General features: G+C 40.8%; 1 non-coding gene across 1 annotated transcript; it reads left to right on the forward strand.

The window, feature by feature from the left end:
• Nucleotides 1-4,947: 4,947 nt before the first annotated feature.
• On the forward strand, nucleotides 4,948-5,020 carry TRNAW-CCA (transfer RNA tryptophan (anticodon CCA)). Its single transcript has one exon. It is a non-coding gene; the product is annotated as a tRNA-Trp (tRNA).
• The last annotated feature ends 19,819 nt before the right edge of the window (nucleotides 5,021-24,839 follow it).

A 24,839-nucleotide genomic window follows, 5' to 3' on the forward strand; every position in this document is an offset into this window, starting at 1 on the left:
GGAGACGGCACAACAGTGAGAGGCCCGCGTACCGCAATTAAAAAAAAAAAAAGAAAAAAAGAAATGGAGCTTACCACTACAGAAAAATAACCTATTTACAAAGATAGGAAAAAGAATCAATGGAAATACAAAACAACCAGAAAACAGTAATATGGCATTAATAAATTCTTACCTACAAACAACGACTCTAAATATGTGGATTGAATTCACCAATCAAAAGGCACAGAGTGACTAGATGGAATTTTTTTTTTTTTATATCAAGACCCAACCAAATGCTGCCTACAAGAAACTCACTTCAACTTTAAGGACACACATAGACTCAAAGTGAAGGGATAGAAAAATATATTTCACAAGTGGAAAACAAAAGAAAGCAGAGGTAGTTACACTCCTATCAAACAATGTACACTTGAAGCCCAAAGTGGTAACAAGAGACAAAGAAAGTCATTATATAATGATAAAGGGGTCAATCATCAAGAAAATGTAAGTCATAAATATCTATGTACACAACATCACAGCACATAAATGTATTAAGCAAATACTAACAGATCTGAATGGAGAAACAAACAACAATACAATAATAGTAAGGGACTTCAATATCCCACTTTCAGCAATGGATAGGTCATCCAGAAAGGAAACGAAGAAGGACACATTGGACTTGAAACACACATTAGACCAAATGGACTTAACAGGCATTTGTAAAATATTCCATCCAACAGCAGCAAAATACACATTTTTTTTCAAGTGCACATGAAACATTTTCCAGAAGAGATCAACTGATAGTACTCAAAACAAGTCTAGCAAATTTAAGAAGATTGAAATCATACCAGGTATGTTTTCCAACCACACTGGTATGAAACTAGACGTCACAAGAAGAAAGCTGGAAAATCTACGAATATGTGGAAATTAAACAACGACTCCTGAACAACCTTGGGTCAAAAAAGCAATTTAAAAAAATCTCTCAAAATAAATGAAAATACAAATACAACATACCAAAACCTATGGGATGCTAAAAAAAGCAGTCCTGAGAGCAAAGTTTAAAGTGATACATGCATATATTAAGAAAACAGATCTCAAATAAACAACTTTACACTTCAAGGAACTAGAAAAAGAACAAACTAAGCCCAAAATTAGCAGAAGGAAGGAAATTACAAACATCAGAGTGGAAATAGAGACCAGAAAAACAAAATAAAAAAAATGAAACTAAGAACTGATTGTTTGAAAAGATAAACACAACTGACAAACCTTTAAGTAGACCAAGAAAAGAAGACTCAACATCAGAAATCCAAGAGAAGACATCCCAACCGATACTATAGAAATACAAAGAATTATAAGAGACTACTATGAATAATTATATGCTGGATAATTAGCTAACCTAGAAGAAGAAATGGATGAATTCCTGCAAATATACAACCTTGCACCAAGATTGAATCATGAAGAAATAGGTAATTTGAACAGACCAAGTAAGGAGATTGAATGACTAATGAAAAATTTCCCAACACAGGGACTTCCCTGGTGGCGCAGTGGTTAAGAACCTGCCTGCCAATGCAGGGGACACGGGTTCGAGCTCTGATCCGGGAAGATCCCACATGCTGCAGAGCAACTAAGCCCGTGCACCACAACTACTGAGTCTGCACTCTAAAGCCCGTGAGCCACAACTACTGAGCCCGTGTGCTGCAACTACTGAAGCCCACGCACCTAGAGCCCGTCCTCCACAACAGGAGAAGCCACTGCAATGAGAAGCCCGTGCACCACAACAAAGAGTAGCCCCTGCTCGCTTCAACTAGAGAAAGCCCACAAACAACAAAGACCCAATGCAGCCAAAAATAATAAATAAAATAAATTTATATAAAAAAATATTTTCCCAATACTGAAAACCTCAGGATCAAATGGCTTTACTGGTGAATTCTATCAAAATTTTAAAGAAGAATTAATACCAATCTTTCTCAAACTCTTCCAAAAACAAAAACAAAAATCCCCCCAAAATAAAAAAATAAAGAGGGAATACTTCCAAAATTATTTTATCAGACCAGCATTATCCTGATATCAAAGTCAAGTAAAGACACTACAATAAAACTATAGATCCATATCCCAATAAATATAGATGCAAAAATTCGTGACAAAATAATAGCAAACCAACTTTATAACACTTAAATAGGATTATATACCACAAACAAGTGGAATTTACCCCTGGGATGCAAGGCTAGTTCAACATATGTAAATCAATAAATGTCATATACCACTTTAATAGAATGAAAGGTAAAAATCGTATGATAATTTTGTTAGATGCAGAAAAAGTATTTGACAAAATGTAACATCCTTTCATGATTAAAAAAAAAAAACTCAAGAAATTGGGTATATAAAGAACATATCTCAGAGGGCTGCTCCGCAGGTCAGGGAGGCCACCAGCTGGAGCCATGACCCCGAACCTGCGCACCGCGCTCGTTTTCAGCGGCTTCATCTCCCTGATGGGCGCCGCCTTCTACCCCATCTACTTCCAGCCCCTAATGCGGCTGGAGGAATACCATGGGGAAACTGAGGCTCAGCAAGGTTGTTCAACATGCCCAAGGACACACAGCTAAGAAGGAACAAGCCATAAATCGAGCTGGTATTGTCCAAGACATGCAGCCACCAGGGTTAAAAGTGTGGTCGGATCCATTTGGCAGGAAATGAAAAGGCTATCACTTATTGCAGCAAGTACAATAAATCACCTGGCTGAAGAACGATGGCTGGGGAAGAAAACTCTAGAAGGCTATAAAGAAGAGTACTGTGCACCAGGATTAATTCCCTTCTTAAGTATCAAAAAGAACCCGGAAACAAATCACACCATTACAAAGGTTTTCATGACTTGGTTTCCTTTCTAAAAATGAAGTTTTCTCACCCAGCTGGGTTTGGAGGTGATCTACTTATTATTCAGTCTCTACCTCTTACCCAACTGAGCTGTGATATGAATACAAGCAACCAGTAGACTTGGGAAGATCCTAGTCTGTTTTGCCATCTTCCAAATAAGAAGTTTCAGTGAAAAACCACTATACTGAGCAGCCTCATAGGGCTCTTTGAAAATGTTAAAGTTCATAAAACTCTTTGAGGACAAGAATAAACAGTTCAACTCAACTATCTCATAGGGTTGCTGCATGTTGAAAAATAAATAAATATGAAGCAAATCAAACTAAATGGGTATGCATGCCTAGTAGAAATCATGTTGAATTAACTGAAGTGAAAATGTGAATATTAAAATGATTTCTTTTTACTTCAAAAAAAAAGAACATATCTCAACATAATAAAAATCATATGAGACAAGACTGCAGCTGACATCATAACTCAAAGGTGCAAAGCTAAAAACTTTTCCTTTAAGATCAGGAAAAAAACAAGGGAGCCCATTCTCACCACTCTTATTGAACATAGTACTGGAAGTCCTAGCTAGAGCAACTAGGCAAGACAAAGAAATAAGAGGCATCTAAATCAGAACGGAAGAAGTCAATTGTTGTTATTTACAGATGATATGACAGAAAGGCCTACACACTCAACCAAAATAATGGTTGGAATTAACCAATAAATTCAATAAAGTTGCAGGATATAAAATCAACACATAGAAATCAGTTTTTATACACTAACAGTGTAACATCTGAAAGAGAAACAAAAGTATCCCACTCATAATAGCATCAAAAACAGTACTTAGGGGCTTCCCTGGTGGCGCAGTGGTTGAGAGTCTGCCTGCTGATGCAGGGGGCGCGGGTTCGTGCCCCGGTCCGGGAGGATCCCGCGTGCGGCGGAGCGGCTGGGCCCGTGAGCCATGGCCGCTGAGCCTGCGCGTCCGGAGCCTGTGCTCCGCAGCGGGAGAGGCCACAGCAGTGAGAGGCCCGCGTACCGCAAAAAAAAAAAAAACAAAAAAAACCCCCAAAAAAACAGTACTTAGGAAAAGATTTAATCAAGGAAATAAAAGATCTGTACATTGAAAACTATGAGACTTTGAAGATATTGAAAAAGACAAAAGGAAAACATCCTGTGTTCATAGATCAGAAGAATATTGTTAAAATGTCTATACTACTCAAAGTCATCTATAGATTCAATACATTCCCCATCAAAATTCCAATGGCATTTTTCAAAGAAATAGAAAAAAATTCTAAAATTTGCATGAACTACCAAAGACCCCAAATAGCCAGGAGGTCAATAGTGGAAGCCCCACACATCCTGGTTTCAAACTATACTATAAAGCTACAGTAATTTAAACAAATGGTCCTGGCATAAAAATACACACTTTGAGCAATGTAACAAAATAAAGCCCAGAAATAGGGTCCCGCATTTACAGTCAACTAATATTTGACAAAGGAGCCAAAAACACTCAATGGGGAAAGGATAGTTTATTTAACAATGGGTTTGGGAAAACTGGATAACCATGTGCAGAAAAATCAAATAAAAATACTGTATATCATTTATGTTGAAAATCTAAAAAAGCCAAACTTGTAAAATCAGAGAGTAAAACGGTGGTTACCAAGGGCTGGGGAGCAGGAGAATTAGGGAGATGTTAACGGTACAAACTTCAAAAGAGTAGATAAATAAGTCTTGGAGATCTAATGCACAGCATAGTGATTACAGTCAACAGTATTGTATTATAAACTTCAAAGTTGCTAAGAGGTAAGTTCTTAACTGTTCCCACCACAAAAAAGAATTATCATGTGATGTAATAGAGGTGTCGCTAACACTATGGTGTTAATCATAATACTATATGTAAATGTATTAAATCAACACATACATCTTAAATTTATATAGTTATATCAATTATATCTCAATAATATTTTTTTAAAATTAAGAAATTATAGAAGCCTACTCTTTGAAATATTCATGTTTATTCATTAGTATACATTACTAATGCAAATTTTATTTTTGCATCCTGAGGCAGTCCTTGAAAGCATAATACATTTTTTAAAAAGTCTATGTGGCCCAGGGACTTCCCTGGTGGTCCAGTGGTTAAGACTCCGAGCTCCCAATGCAGGAGGCCCAGGTTCAATCCCTGGTCAGGGAACTAGAATCCCACATGCATGCCGCAAGCTAGATTATACACGCAGCAACGAAAATCCCACGTGCTGCAACTAAGACCCAGTGCAGCCAAATAAATAAATATTAAAAAAAAAAAAGTCTATGTGGCCCATGCAGTGACTTGTGTTACTAATGGAGAAGATCCAAAGGAACCATTCTGACGGGCGATAGCTTCTGCAGCTAGTATGTATTTGCCTTTCATGAAAAACCAAACCAGCGTCAGGACCCCAGACAAAGGTTGGAATTGCTTGCTTAGTATTCTCAGGCAGTACTTGCATCGGTGAATACGGGCAGGGAAAATTTGAAGGGCCCATCATCAAAGCAGATTGTTTCTTTTGCTCTAGTCATGCAGGGAATATTTTCAAAGTGGATATGGAGTTCTACTGGGGTCAATGTTGGAGTTTTTATTGTTCACCAGCTATATGTGCCTTTAAAAATATCGTCACCCCAGAAAATGGTGAGTCTTACTTTGCGCTGATGTTCAAGTACCTGGTACTGGTTGTTCTGAGGCTCAAGTTTATCCCATCTTTTACTTCACTTGGTTCAGCCTCAGAACACACAGGGGTCTTCCAATGACTCTTTTGGCTGAAGCTATATAGTAGTTAGCTTTTACTATGTAACATACTATTGCAAAGCTCTGGCTTAGAGCCAACATTTATTTAGCTCAGGATAGGGTGAGTCGGCTGAATGATTCTGGGCTGGGCTGCCTTGGTCCACCTTGCCTGAGTTCACCCATGCACCACTCATGCTGGCAGACGGATGATCTAGAAGATGACCTCACTTTTACATCTGGCAGGTGGATGGGGGTTGGCTGGGGTGCTATGGAAGTGACTAGGCTCTAATGTGACTTATTGATTTAACAATCAATTTATTTAACAGTAAATTACAATGTGATTTATCGTCCTCAGCAGGCCAGCTCGGGCTTCTCCACAGGGCAATCATAGGGTTCTATGAGGTACCAGAGGGGGCAAGTCCCAATGTGCAAGCACTCTTCAAACCTTTGATTGCCTCAGATGTTTTCAGGTCCCCTTGGCCAAAGCAAGTCACATGGTCAACCCAGATTCAAGGGGCAGATAAGACTACCCCTTGTGAAGGGAGGAAAATAATTATGGCCATGTTTGCAATCCACCACAGCTAGTTTAAACTGGTTCCCTATAGTTTGTGATCAACTACTGATAAAAACTTTTTAATTTTAATTAATTAATTTTTTTGGCCACGCCACACGGCTCATGGGATCTTAGTTCCCTGACCCGGGCCCTCGGCAGTGAGAGCACAGAGTCCTAACCACTAGACCGCCAGGGAAGTCCCTATTTTTAATTTTTAAAGTGTTAATGTGGAATGTTTTTATAATCATGTCTCGGCACAATGATCACATAACTAATCAGGCAAACTTTACATGAAACACATTTGAAATTGATAAACCAACAGTGGCTTCAAACCAATCTCCTACCAGCATTTTAACAGGGTAATCCCATTTTCCAGAACTTTACGTAGGATATTTAATGATCTTGGAAACTCACATTGTATATATAGATACACATTTTGTGTGCTGAAACTACTTCCTTTGTAAATTTAGTCAGTAATACTCCCAAGTGCTTCTCTGCTAGTAGGCAAAGAGGGACAGTTCTAGAAACTGCTGTTTGTGAAGACAACAGCTCACACATCCTGCTGCAAAAGAGAGCAGTTTTGATTACTTTGTCACACTTGGTGTATGTTTTACCAGAAATGCTGGAGGCTTAAATTTGAAACCCCTCCCAAAGTGGTAGAAGTGGCTCAGCACATATTAATCTTCCAGCTCAATAAAACATTCCTATTTCCTCAAGCAGTGATGAGGCCATCTGGAGCCCAGAATGACCAGACAAATGGGCAGTTATTGGTTACTACTGCTTCTCAAGGAACATTAACCAAAATGTCCTTTTAAAGTAAAGCATCTGGACCTATTTATCACTGTTTAACAACTTGAAGGGGGCTGCGTCTTAACCAGACGACTGCATTAGATGCTGAGGATGCATGGAAAAGAAATTCAACAAGGAGAGAAATGACTGTCAGCATCTCTCCTTCTCCAAGACTTAGAACTCTCTGTCAGTGTCATGGGTGGCAAAAAATCCCCAATCCATGTTTCCGTGTTTTAGAGTCTTTTCGAATTTTCAAAATAAGGTGAAAAGTTGCCCCTAGATTAGATTCTTCAGAAACATACGCAATTTCATGGACGCTGAGCCTTTTCCTGACCCACTCAAACACACACATACACACACACTCACACAGATCTGACCCAACTCCTGAATGAACCCTGACTTCTAAGAGGCCTCCTCATCCAGCCCCTGACCCCCCAGAATTGACGGTTCCTTCCTAAGGACCACTACTGAATCCCGAAGGCTCTTAAGCAGTGGCATAACATCTCAGGTTCATGTTTAGAAAACCGTTAGAGCAGCAGGATTGGGACAATTAGTTTTTGCTGTGTAAAACCATGAACCGCACAGAGGCTTAAAGAAACAATCATTTCATTGCTCATGATTCTGTGGGCAAAGCAAAGCACATGGCCAAACCCTGAGCCCGTGCACGTAGGGACCAGTTAAAGGTGTGGATACAAACTGGGGACCGTCGCTGCAGCCATCTACTGCAGAGGGGTTCATTATTTCATCTGTGAGTTCCTTCAAAACTTGTGGATGGATTTTCTATGGCCCTGGTGATTTTTTTTTTTAATGTGAGAGATGATGAGGCTTTAAACAAGGCTCATGAGAAGGGTAATCAGGGGACAGGAAAGTATGTGTGTTCTGTTTTGATTTCTATTTATGTTTAAATTGACTTCAGTGTATGCTCATTTTTCCACTGGGAAGAGTTCAGTTTTACAAACCAAGAGAATTCATCCTGTAGACTTACTATTTCTATAAAGTAATCATGATCACAATGTATGATCCCCTAGAACCTCACGCTGTTTATAGATCTACAACCAGAGAAGTACCCATTTAAATTTATTTTTTGGTTTACAAGTTAGTTCTCTACATTAAGGAGACCACTTAATCAATTATTTCAAGTATAAAAGAAACAAATTCTTGTTCTTTTGGTCAATACTTTTATCTCTTCAAAGTGCTCTAATTATTCATTCATTCCAAAAATAGTTACTTAGCTTATTATGTGCAAGGAACACAGTGCCATGTAAGATATGGTTTTCCCATTTGCTATCCCCTCCCTATCCCAGGCTTATTCATTCAGCAAATATCTACTGAGTATATTTTATATGCCAAACGCAATTATAACTGCATATCAAACTCACACATTCAATCAACAAATATGTACTGTCAGTTATGTGCCAGGCACTATGCTAGACAGAGCTCCAAGGGTGAGCAAAGCTCAGCACTCTTTACTTTCTGTAGTTTACAGTGGACTTGGGAATACAGACATTGATCTGAAAAATCACACAAACGTCAGTATATTCAATCACAAAATGACATGAGAAAAGCACAATAAAGGAAAAGAAAAGCCTGCACTAAGGAGCCACAGAAGGCTTTCCTAAGTGATGCCTGAGCTGAGATTACAGGTCTGGGAAGAGCCAGTGGGGGAACAAGAGAAGAAGAATCCAGGGCAAAAGCCACAGCACACGAAAAGCCTCAGCGGCTGGAGTGACCAGAACTGAAGGAAGGGAGGGGTAGAGAGACTGAGGTGAGAAGTTGTGGAGATGAGACTCGAGGTGGCTGATGGGAGATGTTTCCTGCTGTTGAAACTGAGAAGGATCCTGTGGGACCCTCCTGGGTACAAAAAGCTTTTCTGTGTCCCCCATTTCTTATTTGCAGGAAAAGGGCTTCAGCCCCCTAGACCTTCCCTGCGCTTCAAAGGGCAGGTGCAAACAGTTGCTAATCAGGGAAGGGAGGGAACGCAGAAACAAAGGAGGAGCAGTCACGAAACAATAATGACAAATAAAAGACATGCGGCCACCATTATGGTATCAAACAGAGTAGCTTCATCACCCCCACGATTTCCTGTGCTTCATCTTTTCATCCTCCTCTACCCTCCCCCCAAACCTCACTCACCCCATATAAGGAACGAACTTACCACCCCCCAACCCGGGAGCAAGCAAGGGCACCTGTTACTTGTTTTCCTTCCCTCCATGAGTCCCAATTAAGCCTTGCCTGAAAAAAAGAAACAATAGTGCAGAGATGGGGCAGTGTCCTTGGTTCCTCCTCAAGGAATACACTTAACAGTATATCTTTCAGTTCTTCTACTGTGACTAAGGCCCCCCTTCCACGTGGAGGATGGTAACTTCAGGCTGAGCACAAGAGTCCTGAAACACCACACTGTTACCTCACCACCAACCAATCAGAAGAAAGTCACACGCTCTGCAGCTCTCACCCCAAATACTGCCTATAAAAACTTCTCCCCCCAACCATGGGAGAGTTCGTGCATTTCTGAGCATAAGCCTCGCGTTCTCCTTGCATAGCCCTGCAGTAAACCTTTCTCTGCTCCCAACTTCGACAGTTTGGTTTGTTTGGCCTCACTGTGCGTTGGGCACACAAACTTGCGTTCGGGTCACACCGTGAAGGGCTGTGGGTCATGGTAACTACATGGGCTTTTATCTTAAGATAAATGAGAGAAGCTGAAGGGTTTTAAGTGGGAGGGGGACACTGTCAGATTTGTTTTTGAAGTGACTGCTCTGACTGTCATGTTGGAGCAGAGATTGGTGTGGGGCTGGGTGGATGCAGGAAAATGAGAAATCCCTGTTTAGTAGTCCAGGTGGGAGCCTTGATGAGGGTGGTACCAGTGTAAATGGAGAAAAGGAGATGGATTTCTGAATTATAGCTGGTAAAAACAACAGACTGGTGATGGGGGTGGTCGGGCTGAAGGAGAGGGAGGTATCAAAGCTGACTCCAAGGTACCCAAACGGTTCAATAATACCTTAAGCAAGGTTTCTGCCTATAACTATACCCAATTCCAATCTGTGTCTTTTGCCCGCACCAGCAAGCATTCTCTGACACCAGCTAGGTGCCGTAGAAGTCAACTCAATTCTGACACTATCTACCCAGAGACAGCGTTAAGATGCCACAGGTTAAGGGCTCAGTCCCACAAAACTGACCCCCTTCAGACACCAATCACAAGTCCAGGTTGTTACCTGTGCTTCTGACCCCACTGGCTATACATCAGATCATGACCCCCTCCTCGGGTTTGATTAACTTGCTAGAGCAGCTCACAGCACTCAGAGAAACATTTTACTTACTTGGTCATGGGTATACGATAGAAGAACATAACTCAGGAAGAGCCGGAGAGAAGAGGTTGTAGGGCGTGTGGAAAGGGGTGCAGAGCGTCCATGCCTTCTCCAGGTGCGCCACTCTACTCAATCTTCACCAACCTGAAGCCTGTCCGAACCCAGTCCCTTTGAATTTTTCTGGAGGCTTCATTACATTGGCCACTAGCGATAGATCTCAACCTCCAGCGGCCCTCTCCCAGAGCGATCTGGGGATGGGACTGAAACTTCCAACCCTCTAATCACGTGGTTGGTTCCCCTGGCAACCAGCCCCCCTGCTTAGGTGCTTTCCAAATGACCTCATTAACATAACAAAAGACACCTTGATTACTCTCCTCACAGGAAATTCCAAGGGCTTTAGGAGCTCTGTGCCAGAAACAAGGACAAAGACCAAACATATATATACTGTATTTCTTATTATAAATCACACTATCACATTACCAACTTGTTAGAGATGGAAACAACACACTTTCTTTTGCGTAAGAATTGCAGAGGCAATCCATGAGGTCGTCCACAAGATATATCAGTTTCTACTGTGTCATAAACCACTCCCAAAATGTAATGGCTTAAAACAACAATCATTTACTTACAATTTTGAGGTTTGGCAATTCGAGCTGCGCTCATGAGTGGTTCCTTTACTGCTGGCCTCTGGGCTCAGGCTGGTGAATGCAGTCAGCTGGAAGTTTAGCTGACTAAGAGCTCTCAGCTGAGATGACCTATTAGCTGTTCCACCTGATCTCATCTTCCAGAAGGCAAGCCTGGCTTCTTTACATGGTGGTCTCGGGGCTCCAAAGAATAACGAGAAGCTATTCCCAAAGGGCTATCACTTGTCAAGCTTTTTGCTTGCACTTCATTTACTTTTGACCCATTGGATAATACAAGTCACATAGTGAAGCCCAGAGTCATTGTACAAGAGGATCACTAACGGGCATGGATATAGGGAGATGTGACCAAATGGGGGCAAATTACTGAAACATCTGCCACACATGGTTTCATTGTTTTAACTATGAATGACTTGAAAACTGGGAGGATTTTCTATGATCTCAGGGATTTATTTACGCTTATGTAGAACCAAAACAATGTTACCGCCAACTAAGGAATGTCACTCGTGTGGTGCTCCAAGGACAATGGTGCTACAAGGGCAAAGGGCGACCCTGCCTCAAAAAGTATCAGCGTTACACCCCCTACAGGACTCTTAATCGCCCTCCCTGCCATGTTGCGATGGTTACGAAATTCCTAAGCCCACCTGGGCTATGGGACCTGTCCCAAATGAGAAAAGGCATCTGGCCTGTCCCACTCCCACCCTGTAGAAGGAAGGTGTATGTGCCTCGACCAATCAGTAAACGAAATTTTCACCTCAGAGCATTCCTTTTTTTCTGGCTATAAAAATTGATCAATAGCACATGTTCGGGGTCGACTCTCCCAGACTACTAGGAAGTCGGCCCGCTGTTCTGGCAGCAACCCCCTTCCCTCTAATAAACCCTATCTTCTTTACATTCTGCCTTGTGTCTGGAAATTCTTTTCCAACCCGCGCTCGGACCACGACAACTCGCTATCTGGCTCTGCAAGGATTCAGTCATTAGCCACTACAGTCGCTGACCTTCAACACACCCTGAAAGGAGTTCAGGGCGGAGATCAGGAATGAGGTACTCTGTGCTCTGGGAAAACTGGCAGAACAGGACTTCAAATAGATATTTTCAGGAGAAATTTTTATGAAGCCAATTTCTTGCATCTTCCCATACTTAGAAAAGCACTAAAATCATTAACTAAGGTGCCTGTTTTTCAGGACTAGCAGTTACCTTCTACCAAGATGTGTGCATGACTGCACGGAGCCCTTCTCCAAAATCAACATAATCACAAAACCCTGCTCTTTGGCGCAATTCCCCAGAGCTATCTGAACGGCTGTCTCCTGGGCTACAGTCCTCAGTAAGTCCCCAAATAAAACTGGAACTCACAGCTCCCATGTTGTATGCTTTTATTTCATTCAACATTATCTAGGTACAACTACTACTTGACCTGGTGTTCTTGATCTAGCATCACACACACAGGTGTATCAAGTAAATAGTTTGCTTAGTCAAACACCCCTTATCCCCTGCTAAATCTCATACTTTGTATGTCTATTATTGCCCTGCTATACCCTCAAAACGAGGCAAAATATATAAAATATACAAGACTGAACTCAATCACCTAACAAACATTACCCTTATTTCACCAGACCAAAGTTGGTATTATCAAAAACTAGCCTCCTAACTATATCAATGCATTACTTAGATATGTAAAGCTCATATAGACAGACATCCCCCTAGATCTGCCATTTACCTCCAACAAAATCAAAATTAAAGTACATTTTAATAATCTCCAAAAGAAGAAACTTTCGATACTAATTTTAACACACAATCCAAACTACCATACCGACTACCAATATATCACTTAAATACATAATTCTTATATATATAAAATGCAACTCAACCTGTTAATGTAGCTTAATAATTAAAGCACGGCACTGAAAAATGCCTAGATGAGTTTACTAACTCCGAAAACACATAGGTATGGTCCCAGCGTTTCTGTTAATTTCTAATAAAATTACTCATCCAAGTAGCTGCATCCCAGTGAGAACGCCCTCTAAATCCTAAAAGATTAAAAGGCGCAGGCATCAAGCACACTAAAAAGTAGCTCACAACATCTTGCTTAATCATACCCCCATGGGAAACAGCAGTGGTAAAAAGTAAGCTGTAAGCGAAAGTTTGACTGAGTTACATTAACTAAACAGGGTTGGTAAATTCACACCAGCCACGGCAGCCATACAAGTAACCCAAATTAATAGAAATTCAGTGTAAAGCGTGTCAAAGAGTACCCCCAAATAAAGTCCTAGCTAAGCTGCCATAAGCCATAGCTAAAATAAAAATAAGCTACAAAAGTGACTTTAACATTTCTGATTACACAACAGCTAAGATCCAAACTGGGGTTAGATATCCCACTATGTTTAGCCCTAAACCCAAATAATTCTAAAAACAAAATTATTCACCAGAGTACTACTGGCAATAGGCTAAAACTCAAAGGACTTGGCAGTGCTTAATACCCCTCTAGAGGAGCCTGTTCTATAATCAACAAACCCTGATAAACCTCACCAACCTTTGTTAATACAGTCTATATGCTGCCGTCTTCAACAAACCCTGAAAAGGAATAATAGTAAGCATAATGATCAGTCATAAAAATATTAGGTCAAGCTGTAACCTATGGGGTGGGAAGAAATGGTCTACACCTTCTACCTCAAGAAGATAAAATATTTTATAAGACAGTTTTTATGAAATTAAAAGCCAAAGGATGACTTAGTAGTAAATTAAGAATCAAATGCTTACTTGAATCAGGCCTGGAGGCACACAGGCACCGCCCTTCACCCTCCCCAAATATCGAAAACTTCTTATAACCTATTAACAAGTACCAAACGTGTTTGGATGAATCAAAAAGTGTGGCTTAAACAAAAGCACCTAGTTTACACCCAGGAGATCTCATACTGTACGAACATTTGGAACTAAAACTAGCCCAAACTTCCCACCAAGCTCAACTATTAAAAGTAAATTAAATGAAGCACTGAAAGCAGCAAAAAGCAAAGCTTACCCCTTTTATCTTTTGTATAATGATTTAACTAGAAAACTTTAACAAAGAGAACTTAAGTTAAACACCCCGAAACCAGACGAGCTCCTTATGAACAGTTTATAAGAACAAACTCACCTAATGGGCAAAATAGTGAGAAGATACATAAGTACAGGTGGCAAGCCCAAAAACCTGGTGCTAGCTGTGCTGACATAATGTGTGTCCTCAGTAGTCAAGGTCAGAGCACAGAATTAATTGACGCTCATCCCATGGATACTCTCCTCCTGGATCACCACAGCTCTAATGCACTGATTCCCAGCAAGCTCTCCGGCCCCTGCAGTATCAGCCCCTGTTGGTTTTGTGCTTCTAATGAGGAAACTTGGAATTATTTTTTGGTCTCCATATTCTCTTGTACTTGACTTAAAGTGTGTCTGGGATCGCTATACATTTGCTTATGTTAGCTTTCCATTTCCTAACAGACACAATGATTGTATCAGTCAGCTATTAGTATATAAGTGACAAAACAAAATCTGTTGCATACAGTAAACACTGATTTTGCTCACATGTCTGTGGGCCAGCTGGGGAGTCTGCTGATCTCAGCTCATCTGAGTCAGCTCCAGGTATATCTTATTGTCCTCAATCCGCAGGGTTAGGTAATAAGGATTTTTCAGTAATGACTTATCTTTTAAATCTACTGGCCACACTGAGTTCCCCGGTTGGTTGGTTTGCTTGTTAGTTTTCTAATTTGCCTCTCTCTGCCCTTCCCTCTCCCTCTCCCTCCCCCCTCACCCCACTCATCCGTGTTTAAAATGCAGTTTTTAGAAGGTTTTAAGACACAGTAGCTGGTTTCTTTGACTTTTTATTTCTAATTTTTAAAATGATTTTTAAAAGATGCCTTTTCTTTGATCCACTTTATTCATGAAATTCATAGAGACATTTTAGTTTGTCTATTGTTTCTACACCTGTCAATTGCCAGAATAGGTGGGTAAGAAATTTGTTCACTAAACTAAGATATCAAGTGTATCACTCACTGTGCCCTTTTTATTCCAACTATATCAACACATTCTTTCCTTTTCTGGTATTATTCACAGAGGAAGGATCATTTTCTGTCCTTCACTTTATTTTTTTATTTTTTTGCGGTACGCGGGCCTCTCACTGTTGTGGCCTCTCCCGTTGCGGAGCCCAGGCTCCGGACGGACGCGCAGGCTCAGCGGCCATGGCTCACAGACCCAGCCACTCCGCGGCATGTGGGATCTTCCCGGACCGGGCACGAACCCGTGTCCCCTGCATCAGCAGGCGGACTCTCAACCACTGCGCCACCAGGGAAGCCCCTGTCCTTAATTTTCAATGAAAGTTCTAGCTAGACATTTATCAAACACCTAGCACTTTCAGAGGCTTCTCAGGCTATTTTGCCAGTTATCGGAGAAGCAATGGCCATGAAAAGCAGCTCTGAAATCTCCCCCAGAGAATCAGTGATGAAAAAATAAATTACTCCTAGAATGAATAAATCTTCTGTGGTTGATGGGATAGGAATTTGCTAATTTAGGGTCACCTACTTAGGTACGATTACGTATGCTTTATGGATTAATCATAAACATTAATGGCAGAAGTTATGGAAGTAGAAAATGAAGGCTTGCAAGTAAATACACCTGCAAATATTCATCATGGTAACTTTACTGAATGACAGTGACCCACATTTCTAGGAAGCAAGGCCGTGTCATAGACTAGAATATGGAATCAAAGCTCACCCAGTAGGATTTCAGGGCATGTGGCTGAATTGCACATGACCATCTACTCTCCCATTATCATTTCTTGGTAACACTTCTGAATGTGTACATCACCCAGATTTTGGCCCCAGAAATGCATATGGCAGGACAACAGTCAGTCATGATTAGAAGAGAGTCAGTAGTGCTAAGAAATCTGGTAGTGTGGTTAAGAGCACTGACTCTGGAGTCTGACATACTTGGGCCTGAATCTCAGTTCTGTTATTCACTTGCTCTTTGACCTTGGGCAAATCACTCAACATTCCTGAGCCACCGCTAGGGATTCAGGGAGCTTGTCTGTCCTGGGGAAGATTCTAGTCCTAAAATCAGCCTCCTTGAGCACCACTCCACCATCTGCCCCTCCCCACCCCTGCCCACCCACGAGGCCTCTAAATTTCCCTCCTGGGGTTTCTGTAGGGAGAAGAACCTGAGTCTCCCCTCTGGTGGAGACATGGGGCTCTGTGTCCTTTCTTTCCTCATTCACTGCCCTTATAAGCATTTATCTTTGTACCCGCCTACGCCCAGCCAAGCATAAAACCCTCCAATCGCTAAAAGGAAAAAAAAAACGTACAGCAGAAACAAAACACATTCTAATAGCTCAATAAATTATCTAGTCAGAGTGAAATAGTACTAACTAATTTTAAGGGTATTGATGAGAATTCAATGTGATAATATATGGTAAAGTATATAAAAGCACTTAATGTGGATATATAATAACATCTCAGTAAATATTATTACTATTGTCTACCTCACAGGAGCAACATTTCATAAACCAGAGGGTCAGTGCTTGATATTGAACCTCTTGGGCATTTCGCCTTGAAGACAGACAGGTCTAAATTCAAATTCTGGCTCCCCCTTTTTAAGGATATGCAATATTTTTCAGGCTTTGGTAACCTCTTCTATCTTCCAAGAGCTTCGAATTTGAGGTTGTCTACTCTTACTTCCCAAATGTCTACTTTCTATGAGTAGCATTATGCTAATTAAGATAGGCAACAGGGGCCTGAATTCCCCCATAGCAACAACACAGGGTGTGTGGCCTCTGTTTCTAGAGCTCTGTCTCTCCCTGTTTTCTTTACTTTCTCTCTTCCCTTTTTAAGTTTCCTGTCTGGCCTCTGGGGGCACTTGACATTTTAACATGGGCACAAGGCATAAAGGCACCAGAAGGAAGCAAAAGAAAGGAGAAAAAACTCAGTATAGACCCTCTTCCTTTTGTAACACCTTATCATTACCATTTTTCCTATTAAAAGATAATAATAGTTAACATTTATTGAGCAGTTGCTCTGTGACACCCCTGTTCTAAGCAATTTGTATGTATTATTTCTTTTAATCCTGACAACTCTAAGAGTTGGGGATTGTTACTGTCCTTATTTTCTAGACGAGGGAATGATGCAAACAAACTGAACGAGACAAAGGCCACACAACTAATTATTGTGTATCAAATCCAGGCAGAGAGCCCAAGATCTTAACCACTACATTCTTTTTCCCCTTAGTTTTCCTTTTTTTTTTTTTTTTTTTTTTGGGTACGCGGGCCTCTGACTGCCGCGGCCTCTCCCGCTGCGGAGCACAGGCTCCGGACGCACAGGCCCAGCGGCCACGGCCCATGGGCCCAGCCGCTCTGCGGCATGCGGGATCCTCCAAGACCGGGGCACGAACCCATGTCCCCCGCATCAGCAGGCGGACTCTCAACCTCTGCGCCACCAGGGAAGCCCAGTTTTCCTCTGTTTTAAAAACATATTTTCTTTTCCTTCAGGATTCTTACAAGTTGTGATTTGCTTTCAGTTTGTCATCTATACAGTTGCAATTCTTACTAAACCTTTTAAAAAAAGTCAAACAATACAGATGTCTATACAGTAAAAGTGAAGTCCCCTTCCCCATACCTCACTAGGAAAGCACCATTAATTGTTCAGTGTAGACCTTTCTTATGAATCTCAATAGCATTCTCTACTGACATCACAATGGCCATAGTAGGAGAAAACCAGTATCATGGAGTTTCTAATAGCATGACTATAATATGCAGGAACTATGTCCAGAATTGCTTTCTGAGTTCTGATTATTTTTGTTAAACTTTCTTCACTTTACCTCAACCTTTAAGGAGAATTTAGAAGTAGAAAAGTGACTCCAGAGGCAGCTCCTAGGAGATAAAATGGCCCATGAGCCCTCCTTCAGACCAAACTCTGTGGGAAGCTGAACACTCCAGTGACCAATCACCATATACATGATGAAAAATTATTATCCAAGCCACCAGGAGTTCCATCATTCATAAAGTGGCATCCTAAAACGGCCATTCCCAAACCACCAGAACAATCTCTTTAGCAGCTAAAGGTAAATTCTTAGAATGCAATTCATTCATTCATTCATTCTACACATATATATTCAGCACCTACCACGTGCTACACACTCCTAGGTACTTAGGATTAAGAAATAGACAAATCAGAAAAAAACTCCCTGCCTTCATGGAGCATACATTCCAGAGGAGGGTAAGAGAAAAAGACAACAAAGCAAAGTCATTTAATAAAATACATAATGTGTCAGAAGGCGCTAAGTATTATGGAGGAAAAATATCAGAGTAAAGAGGGTTGGATAGGCTTCAGGTTTTACTCATGTTGCTTATTTCTCATTTAAGATATTTTCTTCTATGGTCTCAGCTGTTTTAAATATTTTGGCTTTTTATTGTGAGATGGAATTTACATACAGAAAAGTACATAAAATGTAAATATGCAATTAAATAAATGATGTATTATTATAAGGTGAACACCCATGTACCCACCACTCCACTCATGAGATACAATGGCTGTCATCCTACATGCTTCCCACGTTACTGTCTGCTATACACTGAATGTTGTGTCCCCCCCAAAATTCATATTGTTGAAGCCTAATCCCCAAGGTGATGGTGGTTGGGGTTGAGTCTTTGGAGATGATTAGGTCATGAGGGTGAAGCCCTCATGAATGCCATTACTGGCCTTGTAAGAGAGACCCCAAGGAGCTCCCTTGTCCCTTCTACTTTGTGAGGACAGAGTGAAAAGATGGCTATGTACTGGGAAGCAGGCCCTCTCCTGACACTGAATCTGCTGGTGCCTTGCTCTTGGACTTCCCAGTCTCCAGAACTGTGAAAAATAAATATCTGTTGTTTAAGCCACTAGTCTATACGGTATTTTTGTTATTGCAACCTGAATGGACTAAAACATGGCCTAACCACAATACCCTCCACAGACTTCCAGAGGTAACCACTATTCTGACTTGCACATTAATCACTCCCTTGCATTTTTAATAGTTTTACTACCTACATATGCCTCCCTAAAAAGGATAGTATAGCCTTTGGGATTTCCTCTTTAGTGAGATGCTCGCTCCATTCCTCTAGCCATTTTTCTAAATTGGGCTGTCTCCCATTTTCTTATTGATTTAGAGAAGTTCTTTTCGATTCTGGATACAAGTTCTTGGTCATGTATGATGCAAATATCTGTCCTCTCCCTGACTAGCATTTTCACTTCTTACGATGTCTGTGACAGGCGTGGAAGGGGCTCTGCTCACCTGAGAGGAGTGCGGTTAGTAGCTGTTGGCTCCTTTGGGTTCCTTCTCAGTTTCTGAACTGGGCTCATGCTTTTTGGGGTGGCTGCTGGCCAACGACTGAGCAGGTGGTGGTCTCAGGTCTGGCCATTTCTGCCCAATGCGGGGCTCCTTTAACAGTCAATCTGCCCTCCAGAACTCCCTGTTGGGCTGGCAGAGGTTTTCCACTTTTTCTTTCTGTGCTCGATGCTGGATAATTTGTCCTGATCTGTCTTCCAGTTTACTCATTCTCTCTTCTGAGGTGTCCAATCCTCAATACATTCATGGCATTCTTAATTTTGGTTATGAATTTTTCTTTCCTAGAATTTCAGATGGATTCTTTTTCAAACCTGCTTTGCAGATGTTTTCAAGTTTGTCATTGATTTCCTTAAACCTGTTTGATAATATCTGAAATTATAAAAATCTCTTTCTGCTGTTATTTTAGCAGGTTCTTTTTCATGATGTCCTGTCTTCTAGTGGCACCGTGGACTCCATGCTGCTTGATGCCTGAGGAAAATTATTTCTGGTGGCCTCCAAAGGCCTAGGATGGAGAGGCTCTGTGGTTCGATTAGGTCAGACACCTTGCAGCACTTCCTGTTCAGACTGCATCAACTAAGTTCAGGCCTTGAGGGACCCAGCTCATTGAAGCTATGAGTTCTGGGGGTACAAATCTGCATGAGACAGGCATGTGCCAACTTCTCAGGGACTCTTTTCCTTCTCTTTCTTCTTCTCTAGTTGTGCTCAGAGCCAAGGCAGCCTTCTCTGTAGGCTCCTGCGATAGGGAATAAGGGTTAGTCCTTATCCTGGAGGTGCAATCTTCCCGGGTCCTTCCATAATGCTGCGGGATCACCTGTAAGACTCCCTTTATTTTGAAGTGTCCTGGTCCTGGACATCTGGATCCGAAGTGTAAAGCCAATTCATCTTTGGTGCTCTGATAGCTTATACCTCGGATTACAGGCTAACATCCCCAAATTAAACACTAACCTGAGAGTTCACTATTGTTTTCTTAGCTCTTCAATACTTTTAAGGTATTATTTCAACATTTTCAATGAGAAGGTTGATCCAAATAACCTAGTGTGATAGATAAATATGGCCACAAACTATCTGCAGCTCTTTCTATCAAGAGATGGAAACTATTTTCCCTTCCCTTGAATTCAGGCTGGCCTTATGATTTTCTTTGACCAACAGAAAGCAGTGGAAGTGACATTGTAGGACTTCCAAGCCAAGGCCTCAAGAGGCCCTACAACTTCCACTCCTGTCCTCGTGGAACCCAGCCACCAAGAGAAGAATTAAGAGCAACTTAGGTGCTCTGGCTGACAGTCTCAGCTAACTGTCAGATGTGTGACTAGGGTCAACTGGGGCCAGCCAGCTCCCAGCCAACTTGTCATCTGATTGCAGGCCCATGAATGATCCAAGCAAGATCAACAGAACTGCCCCGAATGAGCCCAGGCCAAACTGATGGTCCACAGAATTGTGATCAATAAAATTGTCGTTGTTTTAAACCACAAAGTTTTGGGGCAGTCTCCTATGCAGCAATAGATAACTGACACACCCAGCTCACAAGTTATTAAAAATTACAACTACTCTAAACTGAAATTTTGATGCTAACAACGTCACTAACTTAATTTTATTTATTATTTTGAGATGATATTTATGCAAAATTTGTTAATAATCTAAGTATATTCTACTTTAGTAACCAAATACTTGATGGCAGAATTGGATTTTAATCTTTCTCCTTTTGATTCCAGAAAATCTTTAAGCATACATGATTAGAATAGCCAAGTCCATTTGGATATACTAAAGCCAACTGATCAATAAAACATGAAAAGAAGAACTCTCCTTTCTCCAGTCCCTTCCCCAAGTGCACTAAAATTAGCTCCACTGAAAGCAATTTTAAAAACAAAACTCACTGGACCTAGAGATTATCATACTAAGCAAAGTCAGTCAGAAAGAGAGAGATAAATACCATATGATATCACTTATATGTGGAATCTAAAATACGACACAAACGAACCTATCTATGAAACAGAAACAGACTCACAGACATAGAGAACAGACTTGTGGTTGCCAAGGGAGAGGTGGGGGAGGGAAGGATTGGGAGTTTGGAATTAGCAGACGCAAACTAATATATATAGGATGGATAAACAACAAGGTCCTACTGTATAGCACAGGGAACTATATTCAGTATCCTGTAACAGACCATAATGGAAAAGAATATGAAAAAGCATATATATATATACACATATATATATAACTGAATCACTTTGCTGTACAGCAGAAATTAACACATTGTAAATCAACTATACTTCAATAAAATAAAATAAAGTAAAATAAAATAAAATAAAGAAACAAAACTCATTCTTTAACCTAGAAACCTAAGTGTAGAGAAGGGAATAATATAACTCTAAGGCCATTCACTTCAAGTTAACATCCTACTCACGTGTTTTGGATAAAAGCCTTTTTTAATGTCTTTCTACAGCAAAGCTCCGAAAAGAATTTCGGGAGCAAAAGAATCTTTCACTACATCTTCCTGCTTATGTATTTTTAGCATCTATACATCTACAACTAAATTTCTTACTCATAGTACAATGCAAAGCAGAATAGCATTACTTCTCTTAGATAAAAATTAATTTGGATTACTCAATTCCAAAGTTGTTTATGATTCTTTTCAGAGTGGTGTATTCAACAAAATCTCTTTGAAAATATATTTTATTTTATAGAAAAAGAATTCCATTTAAAATACAGTTTACCCAAAAGATACCTAAGGAATAAATTGTTCAAATTGTTGATTCAACAACTGTTTTATGATGAAAGGAACTTAATCCTATTTGCAGCTTACTAACATTGATATATGAGTGATCGTTTTTTTCAAAGTATACCCTTTATCTCATACAATTGTATGTGGAAAATGTTTACAAATTATTATGTAAATTAGATTATTCACCATTTTCCAGATTAGTTATGTTTTGTTATATATATATATATATTTTAAATTAATTTATTTTTGTCTGTGTTGGGTCTTTGTTGCTGCGCGTGGGCTTTCTCTAGCTGCGGTGAGCCGGGGCTACTCTTCATTGCGATGCCAGGCTTCTCATTGCGGTGGCTTCTCTTGTTGCAGAACACGGGCTGTAGAGCGCAGGCTCAGTAGTTGTAGCTCACGGGCTTAGTTGCTCTGCGGCATGTGGGATCTTCCCAGACCAGGGCTCGAACCCATGTCTCCTGCATTGGCAGGCGGATTCTTACCCACTGGGCCACCAGGGAAGTCCCGTGTTTTGTTATATTTGGATGCTCAAGTGCTTATAGTGGATATATGATCAACGTGCTGAAGGACTGTAGCAATAAAGAATATTTTCTTAATAACTGTAAAACTCAATATGTAAGAAGCTAATGACAATGATAATAGAGTTTTAAGAAACCTGCTTGGTATTGAGACAATAATGATGGTACAACATAAGGTACAATTAACACAATTTTGCCTTGATTTGGTCATACTTGTGGATTGTTATAAAGAGATTATTTCTTTATAATTTTCTAGAACTGCATAGGTGAAGCAGAAACAATAAAATAAGGAAGAATGAAAAATAATCTGGTCGGTATCAGGGAAAATAATGGATGCACAATATTGCCTTGGAATTGGCTGATTCTACTATGTCATCCCAAGAGTCAACTATGAAGAGAGGTATTCTAAAAAGGCTTTTTTAAGAAAATAGGCTAACTATGAAGATCTTTATGACTGAATAAATTTAGGACACTATATAATGTGTAATTAGCAGTGATATTTCAGTTTTTAAATTGTTAAATGTTAAACTATAGATGATAAAAAAATTATCTACAAATCTGAGTTTTTTCATGAGCTGAAAATTCTAAGAAAAATCAGAGCTGCAGGAAAGTATAAATGGATTGATGGCTTCACTTAAGCCTTTGGTTTTTATGATCCTAGCATGAAGGCATCCTGGACATCTCCTACGATCACTACGATGCTTTCATGTAATTATGATTACCCAAAACAAATACCCCAGCCACTTCTGCAGTATACTCTGATGGAAAGGAAGGCTGCTTGAGAAGACAAAAAGCCTGCGTGTTGAAAACAGCGCCACCTAGGAGGTGAATTTGTTTATAACAAGCCAGCTTTTCAAAAGGTAATCAATCAGTCACTAGATTCTATTCCACATGACCTCTAGGAAGCCGATAAAAAAATTTAGACTACAAGTGATGGACTTTGGAAACATAGGGGAATCTTGTATGGTACACATTGTGATTGGATATCTGAGGCTTTTCAGCAGAAATGGCTCAGCATCCCTCCATGTTATAATCACTTAATATTGGCATTACAGTGTCCAAAGTGTAACTCAATGGAAAAAAACCCACAACATTACGTTTGAAATCCTGTCTACTATCACCAGATTAAAGAAACCCACGTTAACACTTGTACCTTCACCAGTTCTTCTACTAGTTGTGGGACACAAATCCTTGGCTTCAACTACACAGTTGTTTGGCTCAAGCCAAGAATCTGGGAATGGGGATTTTCTTGCCTTAGTCCTGAAAGGCAACATTCTTTCTGGGAGGCCCATGCAATTACCAGTGAGTGCAGTTCAATTAGCCAAACACACTGATCAAAGTTAATTAGGAAAACAGTAATAAGCAGCAACAGGCTTCAGAGCATACTAAGCCCTGTGTGTTAGAGGCATGGTCCCAGGCAGGCCTGGCACACATGGGTGCCTCTTTCTGAGAAGGAGGAAAGGGGCACCTGGTGGCTCTTGTGAACACATATACACACTAGAGACATGGCAAAAATTCCCCTCCAATAATTCGTATTATCTATAACCCATAGAAGTCTATAACCCATTGTGTGTGTGTGTGTGTGTGTGTGTGTGTGTGTGTTGGGAGAGGTGAATGTGCAGGATACACATATACACACATATTTAACAAAGAGAACGAGAGAATTACCCCAGTCCGCAGGATGGATATGTAAACATAACACTGAAAAGTCAAGGAAAAATCTAAACAATTTAGTTTTACTCATTAGTCATGGCTCTTCCTTTACAAGTCTATTAGACAAAGCAACTAACTAGCAGTCACATCTCCCCGACTGTGAGTAAAGAGAAGTGAAATATCCAGCCGTAATGGGGAAAAAGAAATGTAGCACAGGTGAACAGATCCCATCAACCCATCCTCTGCTTTTCTGAGCACCCCGTCCCTCAGGGCGCCACCTCCCTGGTTCTTACTGTATATGGTTTACTTCTCCAGACAGACACCAGGGTCCTTGAAGGCAGGTTAAGCCTTCTTCTCTTGGGCACGCTTGAGCTACTGGCATGGGGCTGGGCACCTGGTAGTGGCTTACTGGTTGATTGATGTCATGGGGCAGGAGGGATGGGCCTGAAGGGAGGGCGACTGATTCCAGCTGAGGAACGAGGGAGGCAGGCGCAGGCCGAGGGCAGTGAATGCCGGGAAGGTGGGGGCAGGAGGGTCAGTAGCTCCAAAGGAGTCTGCCCCCCCCCACCCCCGCCCTAGTGGCTCTGACCTAGGAGCTTGGGCTAAAAAGAACAGTTTACAGAAGTAATCCCTCAGAGGGATAAACTCTTAGAGGAAAACATAGGAAGAACACTCTTTGACATAAATCACAGCAAGATCTTTTTTGGCCCACCTCCTAGAGTAATGGAAATAAAAAC

The sequence above is a fragment of the Pseudorca crassidens genome, chromosome X (genome assembly GCF_039906515.1).
Source record: "Pseudorca crassidens isolate mPseCra1 chromosome X, mPseCra1.hap1, whole genome shotgun sequence".
NCBI lineage: Eukaryota > Metazoa > Chordata > Mammalia > Artiodactyla > Delphinidae > Pseudorca > Pseudorca crassidens.